General features: G+C 35.9%; 12 non-coding genes across 12 annotated transcripts; all 12 read right to left on the reverse strand.

Moving 5' to 3' along the window:
- Window positions 1-7,072: 7,072 nt before the first annotated feature.
- On the reverse strand, window positions 7,073-7,155 carry TRNAL-CAG (transfer RNA leucine (anticodon CAG)). Its single transcript has one exon. It is a non-coding gene; the product is annotated as a tRNA-Leu (tRNA).
- Window positions 7,156-8,150: 995 nt separating this feature from the next.
- On the reverse strand, window positions 8,151-8,223 carry TRNAF-GAA (transfer RNA phenylalanine (anticodon GAA)). Its single transcript has one exon. It is a non-coding gene; the product is annotated as a tRNA-Phe (tRNA).
- Window positions 8,224-9,090: 867 nt separating this feature from the next.
- On the reverse strand, window positions 9,091-9,173 carry TRNAL-CAG (transfer RNA leucine (anticodon CAG)). Its single transcript has one exon. It is a non-coding gene; the product is annotated as a tRNA-Leu (tRNA).
- Window positions 9,174-10,168: 995 nt separating this feature from the next.
- Window positions 10,169-10,241, reverse strand: TRNAF-GAA (transfer RNA phenylalanine (anticodon GAA)). Its single transcript has one exon. It is a non-coding gene; the product is annotated as a tRNA-Phe (tRNA).
- Window positions 10,242-11,108: 867 nt separating this feature from the next.
- TRNAL-CAG (transfer RNA leucine (anticodon CAG)) lies at window positions 11,109-11,191 on the reverse strand. The gene has a single exon. It is a non-coding gene; the product is annotated as a tRNA-Leu (tRNA).
- Window positions 11,192-12,186: 995 nt separating this feature from the next.
- Window positions 12,187-12,259, reverse strand: TRNAF-GAA (transfer RNA phenylalanine (anticodon GAA)). The gene has a single exon. It is a non-coding gene; the product is annotated as a tRNA-Phe (tRNA).
- An 867-nt stretch (window positions 12,260-13,126) lies between these two features.
- TRNAL-CAG (transfer RNA leucine (anticodon CAG)) lies at window positions 13,127-13,209 on the reverse strand. Its single transcript has one exon. It is a non-coding gene; the product is annotated as a tRNA-Leu (tRNA).
- Window positions 13,210-14,204: 995 nt separating this feature from the next.
- TRNAF-GAA (transfer RNA phenylalanine (anticodon GAA)) lies at window positions 14,205-14,277 on the reverse strand. The gene has a single exon. It is a non-coding gene; the product is annotated as a tRNA-Phe (tRNA).
- Window positions 14,278-15,144: 867 nt separating this feature from the next.
- Window positions 15,145-15,227, reverse strand: TRNAL-CAG (transfer RNA leucine (anticodon CAG)). The gene has a single exon. It is a non-coding gene; the product is annotated as a tRNA-Leu (tRNA).
- Window positions 15,228-16,222: 995 nt separating this feature from the next.
- TRNAF-GAA (transfer RNA phenylalanine (anticodon GAA)) lies at window positions 16,223-16,295 on the reverse strand. Its single transcript has one exon. It is a non-coding gene; the product is annotated as a tRNA-Phe (tRNA).
- Window positions 16,296-18,240: 1,945 nt separating this feature from the next.
- TRNAF-GAA (transfer RNA phenylalanine (anticodon GAA)) lies at window positions 18,241-18,313 on the reverse strand. Its single transcript has one exon. It is a non-coding gene; the product is annotated as a tRNA-Phe (tRNA).
- Window positions 18,314-20,272: 1,959 nt separating this feature from the next.
- TRNAF-GAA (transfer RNA phenylalanine (anticodon GAA)) lies at window positions 20,273-20,345 on the reverse strand. Its single transcript has one exon. It is a non-coding gene; the product is annotated as a tRNA-Phe (tRNA).
- Window positions 20,346-21,681: the final 1,336 nt, after the last annotated feature.

Below are 21,681 nucleotides of genomic sequence, written 5' to 3' on the forward strand. Positions count from 1 at the left end.
TTTCTGTAGATAGTTAAGATTTTTAGGCCTTTTGATCATGATCAGTCCATGTGCTTTGTTTAATATCTCCTTAAAATGTAAACGGTGAAGAAAAAGCATTTTGCCGAAACCCGGGATTGGACCAGGGACCTTTAGATCTTCAGTCTAACGCTCTCCCAACTGAGCTATTTCAGCCATATCTATACATTTTCTGGGGGGTTTGACACTCTGCAAATGTCAAGTGTCACACCTGGAGGGATATATTATAATTTTTCATTTGACTGTTTTTTGAAGCATGATTTCTATTTGAAACGCCTTCCATTTTGCTGTACATATTTAATAACATTCATTAACTATTTGTGAATGAGTAGAAAAAGACAGCAATTTTGCCATTGAATTTTTACATTTTCAGTTTGTCTCCATGCACCAGTATAATTCTGACCCTGTGCTTCTAGAATAGGTCATGGTCGCACATAAAACACAATTTGCATGCATAATGTTACATCAAGTTTTATTTTTTATGAGATGCAAACAATTGGAGCAAAAAAGAGACAAAAATTTAGAGAAAATATTTTATTGATTGTTAAAAGTGAGACCATTTGTCCCAAAATGTGCTGAAACATGTCAGAAGGACATGGGCATTTCACATTTTTTAAACTATGATTACCTACTTGTTAAGTTTTTGTTAATTAAGTATCGTTATGGTCTATTGATGTATGAGGTGAAAACTATGAAAGTAGACTTACCAGCAAATCCGTTTCTAGATATATTTCATGACAGCACTTTAGAAGGTTGAATCCCTACCCTAATAGGGACAGAGAACACAAAGAGGTGAAATAGTCCCTCCTCATTGACTGTCCAAAGGATTTTTCTAGTGCCAAAAGAACAACAGACATATGCACAAAAAAACCTGTTTGATGTTCCTAGAGTTCTTTTTTGAGAGGACAAATTCAGATTCACTCCAAAGACTCTCAGGAAATTTTTCAAAACCACATTACTAAGTTTTGTTTGACCTCATCTAATCAATAAATGAAGATAAAGTTTCTTGAAATTAAATGTTGCTGTCAGAAGTGGGATTTGAACCCACGCCTCCAGGGAAGACAGCGAACTGAACGCAGCGCCTTAGACCGCTCGGCCATCCTGACTTCGATATGCAATTGGAACTTAACTCCTTCCATGCTAGTCAGCAGAAATGTTACCATCCCTTGTGATTAAAAACTTGTCACACCACCCCAAAAAAGTCAATAAATAACATTTTTTATATGCGTACTTTTCGTCTGCATTAATTTTTAAACCTCCATTTATTTTGTTTGGATATTAGAAATGTTAGATTTCTCACAAATGCGGTGATGCACCACATTTCTTCAGAAACTACTGTTTGGCCACACAGCAGGGCTTTGAAAGGAAGAGCCCTATTTGGGTTTTGCAATGCAGATTTTGCAGGAATACCTTGCAGATGAAATTTGCAGAGTACCAAAACAGCAGAAAACCTCCCAAAGTGACCACATTTTAGAAATTATTTTGCACAATGAGTTAATCAACACCTGCAATTACTATTGTCAGCCTATAGGTGTTTTCACTCTGAACCATCCAGCATTGCAAGTATGTCAGTTTAGTGCCCAGCTTTTGCTTGCAGAGACAAGCAACCCATACATTTTTAAGTGGGCTCTACTCACTGGAGCAATGTCAAATATGTAGATGCTTTGTCTCACCATTAAAGTAGAAACCTCCTATATTTCAAATTAAAGATGACGGACCTGTGTGGAGCTTGTGTTTTTTGCCTTTTTGACTTTGTCCACAGCATATTTTTTAAGGACATTTGTCTCAGTAATGCCTCAGTGTTTCAAAGTCAAACAAGCTGACTATAATCATTCAGCTAGTGTCTGATAAGTGCTGTCTGTTTCAGCTATCAGGTTACCTTTTAATCCTCTTACAGCTAAGTCAATCTGAAATAAAACAAAATAGAGGAAAAATTACTAAAAAACATTCATGTGTTCAAAAGGAAAAAGTTACCGTTTCTCAAATTTTTAACATTTTGTTTTCTGTAGATAGTTAAGATTTTTAGGCCTTTTGATCATGATCAGTCCATGTGCTTTGTTTAATATCTCCTTAAAATGTAAACGGTGAAGAAAAAGCATTTTGCCGAAACCCGGGATTGGACCAGGGACCTTTAGATCTTCAGTCTAACGCTCTCCCAACTGAGCTATTTCAGCCATATCTATACATTTTCTGGGGGGTTTGACACTCTGCAAATGTCAAGTGTCACACCTGGAGGGATATATTATAATTTTTCATTTGACTGTTTTTTGAAGCATGATTTCTATTTGAAACGCCTTCCATTTTGCTGTACATATTTAATAACATTCATTAACTATTTGTGAATGAGTAGAAAAAGACAGCAATTTTGCCATTGAATTTTTACATTTTCAGTTTGTCTCCATGCACCAGTATAATTCTGACCCTGTGCTTCTAGAATAGGTCATGGTCGCACATAAAACACAATTTGCATGCATAATGTTACATCAAGTTTTATTTTTTATGAGATGCAAACAATTGGAGCAAAAAAGAGACAAAAATTTAGAGAAAATATTTTATTGATTGTTAAAAGTGAGACCATTTGTCCCAAAATGTGCTGAAACATGTCAGAAGGACATGGGCATTTCACATTTTTTAAACTATGATTACCTACTTGTTAAGTTTTTGTTAATTAAGTATCGTTATGGTCTATTGATGTATGAGGTGAAAACTATGAAAGTAGACTTACCAGCAAATCCGTTTCTAGATATATTTCATGACAGCACTTTAGAAGGTTGAATCCCTACCCTAATAGGGACAGAGAACACAAAGAGGTGAAATAGTCCCTCCTCATTGACTGTCCAAAGGATTTTTCTAGTGCCAAAAGAACAACAGACATATGCACAAAAAAACCTGTTTGATGTTCCTAGAGTTCTTTTTTGAGAGGACAAATTCAGATTCACTCCAAAGACTCTCAGGAAATTTTTCAAAACCACATTACTAAGTTTTGTTTGACCTCATCTAATCAATAAATGAAGATAAAGTTTCTTGAAATTAAATGTTGCTGTCAGAAGTGGGATTTGAACCCACGCCTCCAGGGAAGACTGCGAACTGAACGCAGCGCATTAGACCGCTCGGCCATCCTGACTTCGATATGCAATTGGAACTTAACTCCTTCCATGCTAGTCAGCAGAAATGTTACCATCCCTTGTGATTAAAAACTTGTCACACCACCCCAAAAAAGTCAATAAATAACATTTTTTATATGCGTACTTTTCGTCTGCATTAATTTTTAAACCTCCATTTATTTTGTTTGGATATTAGAAATGTTAGATTTCTCACAAATGCGGTGATGCACCACATTTCTTCAGAAACTACTGTTTGGCCACACAGCAGGGCTTTGAAAGGAAGAGCCCTATTTGGGTTTTGCAATGCAGATTTTGCAGGAATACCTTGCAGATGAAATTTGCAGAGTACCAAAACAGCAGAAAACCTCCCAAAGTGACCACATTTTAGAAATTATTTTGCACAATGAGTTAATCAACACCTGCAATTACTATTGTCAGCCTATAGGTGTTTTCACTCTGAACCATCCAGCATTGCAAGTATGCCAGTTTAGTGCCCAGCTTTTGCTTGCAGAGACAAGCAACCCATACATTTTTAAGTGGGCTCTACTCACTGGAGCAATGTCAAATATGTAGATGCTTTGTCTCACCATTAAAGTAGAAACCTCCTATATTTCAAATTAAAGATGACGGACCTGTGTGGAGCTTGTGTTTTTTGCCTTTTTGACTTTGTCCACAGCATATTTTTTAAGGACATTTGTCTCAGTAATGCCTCAGTGTTTCAAAGTCAAACAAGCTGACTATAATCATTCAGCTAGTGTCTGATAAGTGCTGTCTGTTTCAGCTATCAGGTTACCTTTTAATCCTCTTACAGCTAAGTCAATCTGAAATAAAACAAAATAGAGGAAAAATTACTAAAAAACATTCATGTGTTCAAAAGGAAAAAGTTACCGTTTCTCAAATTTTTAACATTTTGTTTTCTGTAGATAGTTAAGATTTTTAGGCCTTTTGATCATGATCAGTCCATGTGCTTTGTTTAATATCTCCTTAAAATGTAAACGGTGAAGAAAAAGCATTTTGCCGAAACCCGGGACCTTTAGATCTTCAGTCTAACGCTCTCCCAACTGAGCTATTTCGGCCATATCTATACATTTTCTGGGGGGTTTGACACTCTGCAAATGTCAAGTGTCACACCTGGAGGGATATATTATAATTTTTCATTTGACTGTTTTTTGAAGCATGATTTCTATTTGAAACGCCTTCCATTTTGCTGTACATATTTAATAACATTCATTAACTATTTGTGAATGAGTAGAAAAAGACAGCAATTTTGCCATTGAATTTTTACATTTTCAGTTTGTCTCCATGCACCAGTATAATTCTGACCCTGTGCTTCTAGAATAGGTCATGGTCGCACATAAAACACAATTTGCATGCATAATGTTACATCAAGTTTTATTTTTTATGAGATGCAAACAATTGGAGCAAAAAAGAGACAAAAATTTAGAGAAAATATTTTATTGATTGTTAAAAGTGAGACCATTTGTCCCAAAATGTGCTGAAACATGTCAGAAGGACATGGGCATTTCACATTTTTTAAACTATGATTACCTACTTGTTAAGTTTTTGTTAATTAAGTATCGTTATGGTCTATTGATGTATGAGGTGAAAACTATGAAAGTAGACTTACCAGCAAATCCGTTTCTAGATATATTTAATGACAGCACTTTAGAAGGTTGATTCCCTACCCTAATAGGGACAGAGAACACAAAGAGGTGAAATAGTCCCTCCTCATTGACTGTCCAAAGGATTTTTCTAGTGCCAAAAGAACAACAGACATATGCACAAAAAAACCTGTTTGATGTTCCTAGAGTTCTTTTTTGAGAGGACAAATTCAGATTCACTCCAAAGACTCTCAGGAAATTTTTCAAAACCACATTACTAAGTTTTGTTTGACCTCATCTAATCAATAAATGAAGATAAAGTTTCTTGAAATTAAATGTTGATGTCAGAAGAGGGATTTGAACCCACGCCTCCAGGGAAGACTGCGAACTGAACGCAGCGCCTTAGACCGCTCGGCCATCCTGACTTCGATATGCAATTGGAACTTAACTCCTTCCATGCTAGTCAGCAGAAATGTTACCATCCCTTGTGATTAAAAACTTGTCACACCACCCCAAAAAAGTCAATAAATAACATTTTTTATATGCGTACTTTTCGTCTGCATTAATTTTTAAACCTCCATTTATTTTGTTTGGATATTAGAAATGTTAGATTTCTCACAAATGCGGTGATGCACCACATTTCTTCAGAAACTACTGTTTGGCCACACAGCAGGGCTTTGAAAGGAAGAGCCCTATTTGGGTTTTGCAATGCAGATTTTGCAGGAATACCTTGCAGATGAAATTTGCAGAGTACCAAAACAGCAGAAAACCTCCCAAAGTGACCACATTTTAGAAATTATTTTGCACAATGAGTTAATCAACACCTGCAATTACTATTGTCAGCCTATAGGTGTTTTCACTCTGAACCATCCAGCATTGCAAGTATGCCAGTTTAGTGCCCAGCTTTTGCTTGCAGAGACAAGCAACCCATACATTTTTAAGTGGGCTCTACTCACTGGAGCAATGTCAAATATGTAGATGCTTTGTCTCACCATTAAAGTAGAAACCTCCTATATTTCAAATTAAAGATGACGGACCTGTGTGGAGCTTGTGTTTTTTGCCTTTTTGACTTTGTCCACAGCATATTTTTTAAGGACATTTGTCTCAGTAATGCCTCAGTGTTTCAAAGTCAAACAAGCTGACTATAATCATTCAGCTAGTGTCTGATAAGTGCTGTCTGTTTCAGCTATCAGGTTACCTTTTAATCCTCTTACAGCTAAGTCAATCTGAAATAAAACAAAATAGAGGAAAAATTACTAAAAAACATTCATGTGTTCAAAAGGAAAAAGTTACCGTTTCTCAAATTTTTTACATTTTGTTTTCTGTAGATAGTTAAGATTTTTAGGCCTTTTGATCATGATCAGTCCATGTGCTTTGTTTAATATCTCCTTAAAATGTAAACGGTGAAGAAAAAGCATTTTGCCGAAACCCGGGACCTTTAGATCTTCAGTCTAACGCTCTCCCAACTGAGCTATTTCGGCCATATCTATACATTTTCTGGGGGGTTTGACACTCTGCAAATGTCAAGTGTCACACCTGGAGGGATATATTATAATTTTTCATTTGACTGTTTTTTGAAGCATGATTTCTATTTGAAACGCCTTCCATTTTGCTGTACATATTTAATAACATTCATTAACTATTTGTGAATGAGTAGAAAAAGACAGCAATTTTGCCATTGAATTTTTACATTTTCAGTTTGTCTCCATGCACCAGTATAATTCTGACCCTGTGCTTCTAGAATAGGTCATGGTCGCACATAAAACACAATTTGCATGCATAATGTTACATCAAGTTTTATTTTTTATGAGATGCAAACAATTGGAGCAAAAAAGAGACAAAAATTTAGAGAAAATATTTTATTGATTGTTAAAAGTGAGACCATTTGTCCCAAAATGTGCTGAAACATGTCAGAAGGACATGGGCATTTCACATTTTTTAAACTATGATTACCTACTTGTTAAGTTTTTGTTAATTAAGTATCGTTATGGTCTATTGATGTATGAGGTGAAAACTATGAAAGTAGACTTACCAGCAAATCCGTTTCTAGATATATTTCATGACAGCACTTTAGAAGGTTGATTCCCTACCCTAATAGGGACAGAGAACACAAAGAGGTGAAATAGTCCCTCCTCATTGACTGTCCAAAGGATTTTTCTAGTGCCAAAAGAACAACAGACATATGCACAAAAAAACCTGTTTGATGTTCCTAGAGTTCTTTTTTTGAGAGGACAAATTCAGATTCACTCCAAAGACTCTCAGGAAATTTTTCAAAACCACATTACTAAGTTTTGTTTGACCTCATCTAATCAATAAATGAAGATAAAGTTTCTTGAAATTAAATGTTGATGTCAGAAGTGGGATTTGAACCCACGCCTCCAGGGAAGACTGCGAACTGAACGCAGCGCCTTAGACCGCTCGGCCATCCTGACTTCGATATGCAATTGGAACTTAACTCCTTCCATGCTAGTCAGCAGAAATGTTACCATCCCTTGTGATTAAAAACTTGTCACACCACCCCAAAAAAGTCAATAAATAACATTTTTTATATGCGTACTTTTCGTCTGCATTAATTTTTAAACCTCCATTTATTTTGTTTGGATATTAGAAATGTTAGATTTCTCACAAATGCGGTGATGCACCACATTTCTTCAGAAACTACTGTTTGGCCACACAGCAGGGCTTTGAAAGGAAGAGCCCTATTTGGGTTTTGCAATGCAGATTTTGCAGGAATACCTTGCAGATGAAATTTGCAGAGTACCAAAACAGCAGAAAACCTCCCAAAGTGACCACATTTTAGAAATTATTTTGCACAATGAGTTAATCAACACCTGCAATTACTATTGTCAGCCTATAGGTGTTTTCACTCTGAACCATCCAGCATTGCAAGTATGCCAGTTTAGTGCCCAGCTTTTGCTTGCAGAGACAAGCAACCCATACATTTTTAAGTGGGCTCTACTCACTGGAGCAATGTCAAATATGTAGATGCTTTGTCTCACCATTAAAGTAGAAACCTCCTATATTTCAAATTAAAGATGACGGACCTGTGTGGAGCTTGTGTTTTTTGCCTTTTTGACTTTGTCCACAGCATATTTTTTAAGGACATTTGTCTCAGTAATGCCTCAGTGTTTCAAAGTCAAACAAGCTGACTATAATCATTCAGCTAGTGTCTGATAAGTGCTGTCTGTTTCAGCTATCAGGTTACCTTTTAATCCTCTTACAGCTAAGTCAATCTGAAATAAAACAAAATAGAGGAAAAATTACTAAAAAACATTCATGTGTTCAAAAGGAAAAAGTTACCGTTTCTCAAATTTTTAACATTTTGTTTTCTGTAGATAGTTAAGATTTTTAGGCCTTTTGATCATGATCACTCCATGTGCTTTGTTTAATATCTCCTTAAAATGTAAACGGTGAAGAAAAAGCATTTTGCCGAAACCCGGGATTGGACCAGGGACCTTTAGATCTTCAGTCTAACGCTCTCCCAACTGAGCTATTTCGGCCATATCTATACATTTTCTGGGGGGTTTGACACTCTGCAAATGTCAAGTATCACACCTGGAGGGATATATTATAATTTTTCATTTGACTGTTTTTTGAAGCATGATTTCTATTTGAAACGCCTTCCATTTTGCTGTACATATTTAATAACATTCATTAACTATTTGTGAATGAGTAGAAAAAGACAGCAATTTTGCCATTGAATTTTTACATTTTCAGTTTGTCTCCATGCACCAGTATAATTCTGACCCTGTGCTTCTAGAATAGGTCATGGTCGCACATAAAACACAATTTGCATGCATAATGTTACATCAAGTTTTATTTTTTATGAGATGCAAACAATTGGAGCAAAAAAGAGACAAAAATTTAGAGAAAATATTTTATTGATTGTTAAAAGTGAGACCATTTGTCCCAAAATGTGCTGAAACATGTCAGAAGGACATGGGCATTTCACATTTTTTAAACTATGATTACCTACTTGTTAAGTTTTTGTTAATTAAGTATCGTTATGGTCTATTGATGTATGAGGTGAAAACTATGAAAGTAGACTTACCAGCAAATCCGTTTCTAGATATATTTCATGACAGCACTTTAGAAGGTTGATTCCCTACCTTAATAGGGACAGAGAACACAAAGAGGTGAAATAGTCCCTCCTCATTGACTGTCCAAAGGATTTTTCTAGTGCCAAAAGAACAACAGACATATGCACAAAAAAACCTGTTTGATGTTCCTAGAGTTCTTTTTTGAGAGGACAAATTCAGATTCACTCCAAAGACTCTCAGGAAATTTTTCAAAACCACATTACTAAGTTTTGTTTGACCTCATCTAATCAATAAATGAAGATAAAGTTTCTTGAAATTAAATGTTGATGTCAGAAGTGGGATTTGAACCCACGCCTCCAGGGAAGACTGCGAACTGAACGCAGCGCCTTAGACCGCTCGGCCATCCTGACTTCGATATGCAATTGGAACTTAACTCCTTCCATGCTAGTCAGCAGAAATGTTACCATCCCTTGTGATTAAAAACTTGTCACACCACCCCAAAAAAGTCAATAAATAACATTTTTTATATGCGTACTTTTCGTCTGCATTAATTTTTAAACCTCCATTTATTTTGTTTGGATATTAGAAATGTTAGATTTCTCACAAATGCGGTGATGCACCACATTTCTTCAGAAACTACTGTTTGGCCACACAGCAGGGCTTTGAAAGGAAGATCCCTATTTGGGTTTTGCAATGCAGATTTTGCAGGAATACCTTGCAGATGAAATTTGCAGAGTACCAAAACAGCAGAAAACCTCCCAAAGTGACCACATTTTAGAAATTATTTTGCACAATGAGTTAATCAACACCTGCAATTACTATTGTCAGCCTATAGGTGTTTTCACTCTGAACCATCCAGCATTGCAAGTATGCCAGTTTAGTGCCCAGCTTTTGCTTGCAGAGACAAGCAACCCATACATTTTTAAGTGGGCTCTACTCACTGGAGCAATGTCAAATATGTAGATGCTTTGTCTCACCATTAAAGTAGAAACCTCCTATATTTCAAATTAAAGATGACGGACCTGTGTGGAGCTTGTGTTTTTTGCCTTTTTGACTTTGTCCACAGCATATTTTTTAAGGACATTTGTCTCAGTAATGCCTCAGTGTTTCAAAGTCAAACAAGCTGACTATAATCATTCAGCTAGTGTCTGATAAGTGCTGTCTGTTTCAGCTATCAGGTTACCTTTTAATCCTCTTACAGCTAAGTCAATCTGAAATAAAACAAAATAGAGGAAAAATTACTAAAAAACATTCATGTGTTCAAAAGGAAAAAGTTACCGTTTCTCAAATTTTTAACATTTTGTTTTCTGTAGATAGTTAAGATTTTTAGGCCTTTTGATCATGATCACTCCATGTGCTTTGTTTAATATCTCCTTAAAATGTAAACGGTGAAGAAAAAGCATTTTGCCGAAACCCGGGATTGGACCAGGGACCTTTAGATCTTCAGTCTAACGCTCTCCCAACTGAGCTATTTCGGCCATATCTATACATTTTCTGGGGGGTTTGACACTCTGCAAATGTCAAGTATCACACCTGGAGGGATATATTATAATTTTTCATTTGACTGTTTTTTGAAGCATGATTTCTATTTGAAACGCCTTCCATTTTGCTGTACATATTTAATAACATTCATTAACTATTTGTGAATGAGTAGAAAAAGACAGCAATTTTGCCATTGAATTTTTACATTTTCAGTTTGTCTCCATGCACCAGTATAATTCTGACCCTGTGCTTCTAGAATAGGTCATGGTCGCACATAAAACACAATTTGCATGCATAATGTTACATCAAGTTTTATTTTTTATGAGATGCAAACAATTGGAGCAAAAAAGAGACAAAAATTTAGAGAAAATATTTTATTGATTGTTAAAAGTGAGACCATTTGTCCCAAAATGTGCTGAAACATGTCAGAAGGACATGGGCATTTCACATTTTTTAAACTATGATTACCTACTTGTTAAGTTTTTGTTAATTAAGTATCGTTATGGTCTATTGATGTATGAGGTGAAAACTATGAAAGTAGACTTACCAGCAAATCCGTTTCTAGATATATTTCATGACAGCACTTTAGAAGGTTGATTCCCTACCTTAATAGGGACAGAGAACACAAAGAGGTGAAATAGTCCCTCCTCATTGACTGTCCAAAGGATTTTTCTAGTGCCAAAAGAACAACAGACATATGCACAAAAAAACCTGTTTGATGTTCCTAGAGTTCTTTTTTGAGAGGACAAATTCAGATTCACTCCAAAGACTCTCAGGAAATTTTTCAAAACCACATTACTAAGTTTTGTTTGACCTCATCTAATCAATAAATGAAGATAAAGTTTCTTGAAATTAAATGTTGATGTCAGAAGTGGGATTTGAACCCACGCCTCCAGGGAAGACTGCGAACTGAACGCAGCGCCTTAGACCGCTCGGCCATCCTGACTTCGATATGCAATTGGAACTTAACTCCTTCCATGCTAGTCAGCAGAAATGTTACCATCCCTTGTGATTAAAAACTTGTCACACCACCCCAAAAAAGTCAATAAATAACATTTTTTATATGCGTACTTTTCGTCTGCATTAATTTTTAAACCTCCATTTATTTTGTTTGGATATTAGAAATGTTAGATTTCTCACAAATGCGGTGATGCACCACATTTCTTCAGAAACTACTGTTTGGCCACACAGCAGGGCTTTGAAAGGAAGAGCCCTATTTGGGTTTTGCAATGCAGATTTTGCAGGAATACCTTGCAGATGAAATTTGCAGAGTACCAAAACAGCAGAAAACCTCCCAAAGTGACCACATTTTAGAAATTATTTTGCACAATGAGTTAATCAACACCTGCAATTACTATTGTCAGCCTATAGGTGTTTTCACTCTGAACCATCCAGCATTGCAAGTATGCCAGTTTAGTGCCCAGCTTTTGCTTGCAGAGACAAGCAACCCATACATTTTTAAGTGGGCTCTACTCACTGGAGCAATGTCAAATATGTAGATGCTTTGTCTCACCATTAAAGTAGAAACCTCCTATATTTCAAATTAAAGATGACGGACCTGTGTGGAGCTTGTGTTTTTTGCCTTTTTGACTTTGTCCACAGCATATTTTTTAAGGACATTTGTCTCAGTAATGCCTCAGTGTTTCAAAGTCAAACAAGCTGACTATAATCATTCAGCTAGTGTCTGATAAGTGCTGTCTGTTTCAGCTATCAGGTTACCTTTTAATCCTCTTACAGCTAAGTCAATCTGAAATAAAACAAAATAGAGGAAAAATTACTAAAAAACATTCATGTGTTCAAAAGGAAAAAGTTACCGTTTCTCAAATTTTTAACATTTTGTTTTCTGTAGATAGTTAAGATTTTTAGGCCTTTTGATCATGATCAGTCCATGTGCTTTGTTTAATATCTCCTTAAAATGTAAACGGTGAAGAAAAAGCATTTTGCCGAAACCCGGGATTGGACCAGGGACCTTTAGATCTTCAGTCTAACGCTCTCCCAACTGAGCTATTTCGGCCATATCTATACATTTTCTGGGGGGTTTGACACTCTGCAAATGTCAAGTGTCACACCTGGAGGGATATATTATAATTTTTCATTTGACTGTTTTTTGAAGCATGATTTCTATTTGAAACGCCTTCCATTTTGCTGTACATATTTAATAACATTCATTAACTATTTGTGAATGAGTAGAAAAAGACAGCAATTTTGCCATTGAATTTTTACATTTTCAGTTTGTCTCCATGCACCAGTATAATTCTGACCCTGTGCTTCTAGAATAGGTCATGGTCGCACATAAAACACAATTTGCATGCATAATGTTACATCAAGTTTTATTTTTTATGAGATGCAAACAATTGGAGCAAAAAAGAGACAAAAATTTAGAGAAAATATTTTATTGATTGTTAAAAGTGAGACCATTTGTCCCAAAATGTGCTGAAACATGTCAGAAGGACATGGGCATTTCACATTTTTTAAACTATGATTACCTACTTGTTAAGTTTTTGTTAATTAAGTATCGTTATGGTCTATTGATGTATGAGGTGAAAACTATGAAAGTAGACTTACCAGCAAATCCGTTTCTAGATATATTTCATGACAGCACTTTAGAAGGTTGATTCCCTACCCTAATAGGGACAGAGAACACAAAGAGGTGAAATAGTCCCTCCTCATTGACTGTCCAAAGGATTTTTCTAGTGCCAAAAGAACAACAGACATATGCACAAAAAAACCTGTTTGATGTTCCTAGAGTTCTTTTTTGAGAGGACAAATTCAGATTCACTCCAAAGACTCTCAGGAAATTTTTCAAAACCACATTACTAAGTTTTGTTTGACCTCATCTAATCAATAAATGAAGATAAAGTTTCTTGAAATTAAATGTTGATGTCAGAAGTGGGATTTGAACCCACGCCTCCAGGGAAGACTGCGAACTGAACGCAGCGCCTTAGACCGCTCGGCCATCCTGACTTCGATATGCAATTGGAACTTAACTCCTTCCATGCTAGTCAGCAGAAATGTTACCATCCCTTGTGATTAAAAACTTGTCACACCACCCCAAAAAAGTCAATAAATAACATTTTTTATATGCGTACTTTTCGTCTGCATTAATTTTTAAACCTCCATTTATTTTGTTTGGATATTAGAAATGTTAGATTTCTCACAAATGCGGTGATGCACCACATTTCTTCAGAAACTACTGTTTGGCCACACAGCAGGGCTTTGAAAGGAAGAGCCCTATTTGGGTTTTGCAATGCAGATTTTGCAGGAATACCTTGCAGATGAAATTTGCAGAGTACCAAAACAGCAGAAAACCTCCCAAAGTGACCACATTTTAGAAATTATTTTGCACAATGAGTTAATCAACACCTGCAATTACTATTGTCAGCCTATAGGTGTTTTCACTCTGAACCATCCAGCATTGCAAGTATGCCAGTTTAGTGCCCAGCTTTTGCTTGCAGAGACAAGCAACCCATACATTTTTAAGTGGGCTCTACTCACTGGAGCAATGTCAAATATGTAGATGCTTTGTCTCACCATTAAAGTAGAAACCTCCTATATTTCAAATTAAAGATGACGGACCTGTGTGGAGCTTGTGTTTTTTGCCTTTTTGACTTTGTCCACAGCATATTTTTTAAGGACATTTGTCTCAGTAATGCCTCAGTGTTTCAAAGTCAAACAAGCTGACTATAATCATTCAGCTAGTGTCTGATAAGTGCTGTCTGTTTCAGCTATCAGGTTACCTTTTAATCCTCTTACAGCTAAGTCAATCTGAAATAAAACAAAATAGAGGAAAAATTACTAAAAAACATTCATGTGTTCAAAAGGAAAAAGTTACCGTTTCTCAAATTTTTAACATTTTGTTTTCTGTAGATAGTTAAGATTTTTAGGCCTTTTGATCATGATCAGTCCATGTGCTTTGTTTAATATCTCCTTAAAATGTAAACGGTGAAGAAAAAGCATTTTGCCGAAACCCGGGATTGGACCAGGGACCTTTAGATCTTCAGTCTAACGCTCTCCCAACTGAGCTATTTCGGCCATATCTATACATTTTCTGGGGGGTTTGACACTCTGCAAATGTCAAGTGTCACACCTGGAGGGATATATTATAATTTTTCATTTGACTGTTTTTTGAAGCATGATTTCTATTTGAAACGCCTTCCATTTTGCTGTACATATTTAATAACATTCATTAACTATTTGTGAATGAGTAGAAAAAGACAGCAATTTTGCCATTGAATTTTTACATTTTCAGTTTGTCTCCATGCACCAGTATAATTCTGACCCTGTGCTTCTAGAATAGGTCATGGTCGCACATAAAACACAATTTGCATGCATAATGTTACATCAAGTTTTATTTTTTATGAGATGCAAACAATTGGAGCAAAAAAGAGACAAAAATTTAGAGAAAATATTTTATTGATTGTTAAAAGTGAGACCATTTGTCCCAAAATGTGCTGAAACATGTCAGAAGGACATGGGCATTTCACATTTTTTAAACTATGATTACCTACTTGTTAAGTTTTTGTTAATTAAGTATCGTTATGGTCTATTGATGTATGAGGTGAAAACTATGAAAGTAGACTTACCAGCAAATCCGTTTCTAGATATATTTCATGACAGCACTTTAGAAGGTTGATTCCCTACCCTAATAGGGACAGAGAACACAAAGAGGTGAAATAGTCCCTCCTCATTGACTGTCCAAAGGATTTTTCTAGTGCCAAAAGAACAACAGACATATGCACAAAAAAACCTGTTTGATGTTCCTAGAGTTCTTTTTTGAGAGGACAAATTCAGATTCACTCCAAAGACTCTCAGGAAATTTTTCAAAACCACATTACTAAGTTTTGTTTGACCTCATCTAATCAATAAATGAAGATAAAGTTTCTTGAAATTAAATGTTGATGTCAGAAGTGGGATTTGAACCCACGCCTCCAGGGAAGACTGCGAACTGAACGCAGCGCCTTAGACCGCTCGGCCATCCTGACTTCAATATGCAATTGGAACTTAACTCCTTCCATGCTAGTCAGCAGAAATGTTACCATCCCTTGTGATTAAAAACTTGTCACACCACCCCAAAAAAGTCAATAAATAACATTTTTTATATGCGTACTTTTCGTCTGCATTAATTTTTAAACCTCCATTTATTTTGTTTGGATATTAGAAATGTTAGATTTCTCACAAATGCGGTGATGCACCACATTTCTTCAGAAACTCCTGTTTGGCCACACAGCAGGGATTTGAAAGGAAGAGCCCTATTTGGGTTTTGCAATGCAGATTTTGCAGGAATACCTTGCAGATGAAATTTGCAGAGTACCAAAACAGCAGAAAACCTCCCAAAGTGACCACATTTTAGAAATTATTTTGCACAATGAGTTAATCAACACCTGCAATTACTATTGTCAGCCTATAGGTGTTTTCACTCTGAACCATCCAGCATTGCAAGTATGCCAGTTTAGTGCCCAGCTTTTGCTTGCAGAGACAAGCAACCCATACATTTTTAAGTGGGCTCTACTCACTGGAGCAATGTCAAATATGTAGATGCTTTGTCTCACCATTAAAGTAGAAACCTCCTATATTTCAAATTAAAGATGACGGACCTGTGTGGAGCTTGTGTTTTTTGCCTTTTTGACTTTGTCCACAGCATATTTTTTAAGGACATTTGTCTCAGTAATGCCTCAGTGTTTCAAAGTCAAACAAGCTGACTATAATCATTCAGCTAGTGTCTGATAAGTGCTGTCTGTTTCAGCTATCAGGTTACCTTTTAATCCTCTTACAGCTAAGTCAATCTGAAATAAAACAAAATAGAGGAAAAATTACTAAAAAACATTCATGTGTTCAAAAGGAAAAAGTTACCGTTTCTCAAATTTTTAACATTTTGTTTTCTGTAGATAGTTAAGATTTTTAGGCCTTTTGATCATGATCACTCCATGTGCTTTGTTTAATATCTCCTTAAAATGTAAACGGTGAAGAAAAAGCATTTTGCCGAAACCCGGGATTGGACCAGGGACCTTTAGATCTTCAGTCTAACGCTCTCCCAACTGAGCTATTTCGGCCATATCTATACATTTTCTGGGGGGTTTGACACTCTGCAAATGTCAAGTGTCACACCTGGAGGGATATATTATAATTTTTCATTTGACTGTTTTTTGAAGCATGATTTCTATTTGAAACGCCTTCCATTTTGCTGTACATATTTAATAACATTCATTAACTATTTGTGAATGAGTAGAAAAAGACAGCAATTTTGCCATTGAATTTTTACATTTTCAGTTTGTCTCCATGCACCAGTATAATTCTGACCCTGTGCTTCTAGAATAGGTCATGGTCGCACATAAAACACAATTTGCATGCATAATGTTACATCAAGTTTTATTTTTTATGAGATGCAAACAATTGGAGCAAAAAAGAGACAAAAATTTAGAGAAAATATTTTATTGATTGTTAAAAGTGAGACCATTTGTCCCAAAATGTGCTGAAACATGTCAGAAGGACATGGGCATTTCACATTTTTTAAACTATGATTACCTACTTGTTAAGTTTTTGTTAATTAAGTATCGTTATGGTCTATTGATGTATGAGGTGAAAACTATGAAAGTAGACTTACCAGCAAATCCGTTTCTAGATATATTTCATGACAGCACTTTAGAAGGTTGATTCCCTACCCTAATAGGGACAGAGAACACAAAGAGGTGAAATAGTCCCTCCTCATTGACTGTCCAAAGGATTTTTCTAGTGCCAAAAGAACAACAGACATATGCACAAAAAAACCTGTTTGATGTTCCTAGAGTTCTTTTTTGAGAGGACAAATTCAGATTCACTCTGAAGACTCTCAGGAAATTTTTCAAAACCACATTACTAAGTTTTGTTTGACCTCATCTAATCAATAAATGAAGATAAAGTTTCTTGAAATTAAATGTTGGTGTCAGAAGTGGGATTTGAACCCACGCCTCCAGGGAAGACTGCGAACTGAACGCAGCGCCTTAGACCGCTCGGCCATCCTTACTTCGATATGCAATTGGAACTTAACTCCTTCCATGCTAGTCAGCAGAAATGTTACCATCCCTTGTGATTAAAAACTTGTCACACCACCCCAAAAAAGTCAATAAATAACATTTTTTATATGCGTACTTTTCGTCTGCATTAATTTTTAAACCTCCATTTATTTTGTTTGGATATTAGAAATGTTAGATTTCTCACAAATGCGGTGATGCACCACATTTCTTCAGAAACTCCTGTTTGGCCACACAGCAGGGCTTTGAAAGGAAGAGCCCTATTTGGGTTTTGCAATGCAGATTTTGCAGGAATACCTTGCAGATGAAATTTGCAGAGTACCAAAACAGCAGAAAACCTCCCAAAGTGACCACATTTTAGAAATTATTTTGCACAATGAGTTAATCAACACCTGCAATTACTATTGTCAGCCTATAGGTGTTTTCACTCTGAACCATCCAGCATTGCAAGTATGCCAGTTTAGTGCCCAGCTTTTGCTTGCAGAGACAAGCAACCCATACATTTTTAAGTGGGCTCTACTCACTGGAGCAATGTCAAATATGTAGATGCTTTGTCTCACCATTAAAGTAGAAACCTCCTATATTTCAAATTAAAGATGATGGACCTGTGTGGAGCTTGTGTTTTTTGCCTTTTTGACTTTGTCCACAGCATATTTTTTAAGGACATTTGTCTCAGTAATGCCTCAGTGTTTCAAAGTCAAACAAGCTGACTATAATCATTCAGCTAGTGTCTGATAAGTGCTGTCTGTTTCAGCTATCAGGTTACCTTTTAATCCTCTTACAGCTAAGTCAATCTGAAATAAAACAAAATAGAGGAAAAATTACTAAAAAACATTCATGTGTTCAAAAGGAAAAAGTTACCGTTTCTCAAATTTTTAACATTTTGTTTTCTGTAGATAGTTAAGATTTTTAGGCCTTTTGATCATGATCAGTCCATGTGCTTTGTTTAATATCTCCTTAAAATGTAAACGGTGAAGAAAAAGCATTTTGCCGAAACCCGGGATTGGACCAGGGACCTTTAGATCTTCAGTCTAACGCTCTCCCAACTGAGCTATTTCGGCCATATCTATACATTTTCTGGGGGGTTTGACACTCTGCAAATGTCAAGTGTCACACCTGGAGGGATATATTATAATTTTTCATTTGACTGTTTTTTGAAGCATGATTTCTATTTGAAACGCCTTCCATTTTGCTGTACATATTTAATAACATTCATTAACTATTTGTGAATGAGTAGAAAAAGACAGCAATTTTGCCATTGAATTTTTACATTTTCAGTTTGTCTCCATGCACCAGTATAATTCTGACCCTGTGCTTCTAGAATAGGTCATGGTCGCACATAAAACACAATTTGCATGCATAATGTTACATCAAGTTTTATTTTTTATGAGATGCAAACAATTGGAGCAAAAAAGAGACAAAAATTTAGAGAAAATATTTTATTGATTGTTAAAAGTGAGACCATTTGTCCCAAAATGTGCTGAAACATGTCAGAAGGACATGGGCATTTCACATTTTTTAAACTATGATTACCTACTTGTTAAGTTTTTGTTAATTAAGTATCGTTATGGTCTATTGATGTATGAGGTGAAAACTATGAAAGTAGACTTACCAGCAAATCCGTTTCTAGATATATTTCATGACAGCACTTTAGAAGGTTGATTCCCTACCCTAATAGGGACAGAGAACACAAAGAGGTGAAATAGTCCCTCCTCATTGACTGTCCAAAGGATTTTTCTAGTGCCAAAAGAACAACAGACATATGCACAAAAAAACCTGTTTGATGTTCCTAGAGTTCTTTTTTGAGAGGACAAATTCAGATTCACTCCAAAGACTCTCAGGAAATTTTTCAAAACCACATTACTAAGTTTTGTTTGACCTCATCTAATCAATAAATGAAGATAAAGTTTCTTGAAATTAAATGTTGATGTCAGAAGTGGGATTTGAACCCACGCCTCCAGGGGAGACTGCGACCTGAATGCAGCGCCTTAGACTGCTCGGTATTAGACCGCTTGCCTTAGACTGCTTCGATATGCAATTGGAACTTAACTCCTTCCATGCTAGTCAGCAGAAATGTTACCATTCCTTGTGATTAAAAACTTGTCACACCACCCCAAAAAAGTCAATAAATAACATTTTTTATATGCGTACTTTTCGTCTGCATTAATTTTTAAACCTCCATTTATTTTGTTTGGATATTAGAAATGTTAGATTTCTCACAAATGCGGTGATGCACCACATTTCTTCAGAAACTACTGTTTGGCCACACAGCAGGGCTTTGAAAGGAAGAGCCCTATTTGGGTTTTGCAATGCAGATTTTGCAGGAATACCTTGCAGATGAAATTTGCAGAGTACAAAACAGCAGAAAACCTCCCAAAGTGACCACAGTTTAGAAATTATTTTGCACAATGAGTTAATCAACACCTGCAATTACTATTGTCAGCCTATAGGTGTTTTCACTCTGAACCATCCAGCATTGCAAGTATGCCAGTTTAGTGCCCAGCTTTTGCTTGCAGAGACAAGCAACCCATACATTTTTAAGTGGGCTCTACTCACTGGAGCAATGTCAAATATGTAGATGCTTTGTCTCACCATTAAAGTAGAAACCTCCTATATTTCAAATTAAAGATGACGGACCTGTGTTCAGCTTGTGTTTTTTGCCTTTTTGACTTTGTCCACAGCATATTTTTTAAGGACATTTGTCTCAGTAATGCCTCAGTGTTTCAAAGTCAAACAAGCTGACTATAATCATTCAGCTAGTGTCTGATAAGTGCTGTCTGTTTCAGCTATCAGGTTACCTTTTAATCCTCTTACAGCTAAGTCAATCTGAAATAAAACAAAATAGAGGAAAAATTACTAAAAAACATTCATGTGTTCAAAAGGAAAAAGTTACCGTTTCTCAAATTTTTAACATTTTGTTTTCTGTAGATAGTTAAGATTTTTAGGCCTTTTGATCATGATCAGTCCATGTGCTTTGTTTAATATCTCCTTAAAATGTAAACGGTGAAGAAAAAGCATTTTGCCGAAACCCGGGATTGGACCAGGGACCTTTAGATCTTCAGTCTAACGCTCTCCCAACTGAGCTATTTCGGCCATATCTATACATTTTCTGGGGGGTTTGACACTCTGCAAATGTCAAGTGTCACACCTGGAGGGATATATTATAATTTTTCATTTGACTGTTTTTTGAAGCATGATTTCTATTTGAAACGCCTTCCATTTTGCTGTACATATTTAATAACATTCATTAACTATTTGTGAATGAGTAGAAAAAGACAGCAATTTTGCCATTGAATTTTTACATTTTCAGTTTGTCTCCATGCACCAGTATAATTCTGACCCTGTGCTTCTAGAATAGGTCATGGTCGCACATAAAACACAATTTGCATGCATAATGTTACATCAAGTTTTATTTTTTATGAGATGCAAACAATTGGAGCAAAAAAGAGACAAAAATTTAGAGAAAATATTTTATTGATTGTTAAAAGTGAGACCATTTGTCCCAAAATGTGCTGAAACATGTCAGAAGGACATGGGCATTTCACATTTTTTAAACTATGATTACCTACTTGTTAAGTTTTTGTTAATTAAGTATCATTATGGTCTATTGATGTATGAGGTGAAAACTATGAAAGTAGACTTACCAGCAAATCCGTTTCTAGATATATTTCATGACAGCACTGTAGAAGGTTGATTCCCTACCCTAATAGGGACAGAGAACACAAAGAGGTGAAATAGTCCCTCCTCATTGACTGTCCAAAGGATTTTTCTAGTGCCAAAAGAACAACAGACATATGCACAAAAAATCTGTTTGATGTTCCTAGAGTTCTTTTTTGAGAGGACAAATTCAGATTCACTCCAAAGACTCTCAGGAAATTTTTCAAAACCACATTACTAAGTTTTGTTTGACCTCATCTAATCAATAAATGAAGATAAAGTTTCTTGAAATTAAATGTTGATGTCAGAAGTGGGATTTGAACCCACGCCTCCAGGGAAGACTGCGACCTGAACGCAGCGCCTTAGACCGCTCGGTCATCCTGACTTCGATATGCAATTGGAACTTAACTCCTTCCATGCTAGTCAGCAGAAATGTTACCATCCCTTGTGATTAAAAACTTGTCACACCACCCCAAAAAAGTCAATAAATAACATTTTTTATATGCGTACTTTTCGTCTGCATTAATTTTTAAACCTCCATTTATTTTGTTTGGATATTAGAAATGTTAGATTTCTCACAAATGCGGTGATGCACCACATTTCTTCAGAAACTACTGTTTGGCCACACAGCAGGGCTTTGAAAGGAAGAGCCCTATTTGGGTTTTGCAATGCAGATTTTGCAGGAATACCTTGCAGATGAAATTTGCAGAGTACCAAAACAGCAGAAAACCTCCCAAAGTGACCACATTTTAGAAATTATTTTGCACAATGA

Source organism: Dendrobates tinctorius, unplaced genomic scaffold (genome assembly GCF_039654945.1).
Source record: "Dendrobates tinctorius isolate UK_male_01 unplaced genomic scaffold, ASM3965494v1 ptg000184l, whole genome shotgun sequence".
Taxonomy (NCBI): domain Eukaryota; kingdom Metazoa; phylum Chordata; class Amphibia; order Anura; family Dendrobatidae; genus Dendrobates; species Dendrobates tinctorius.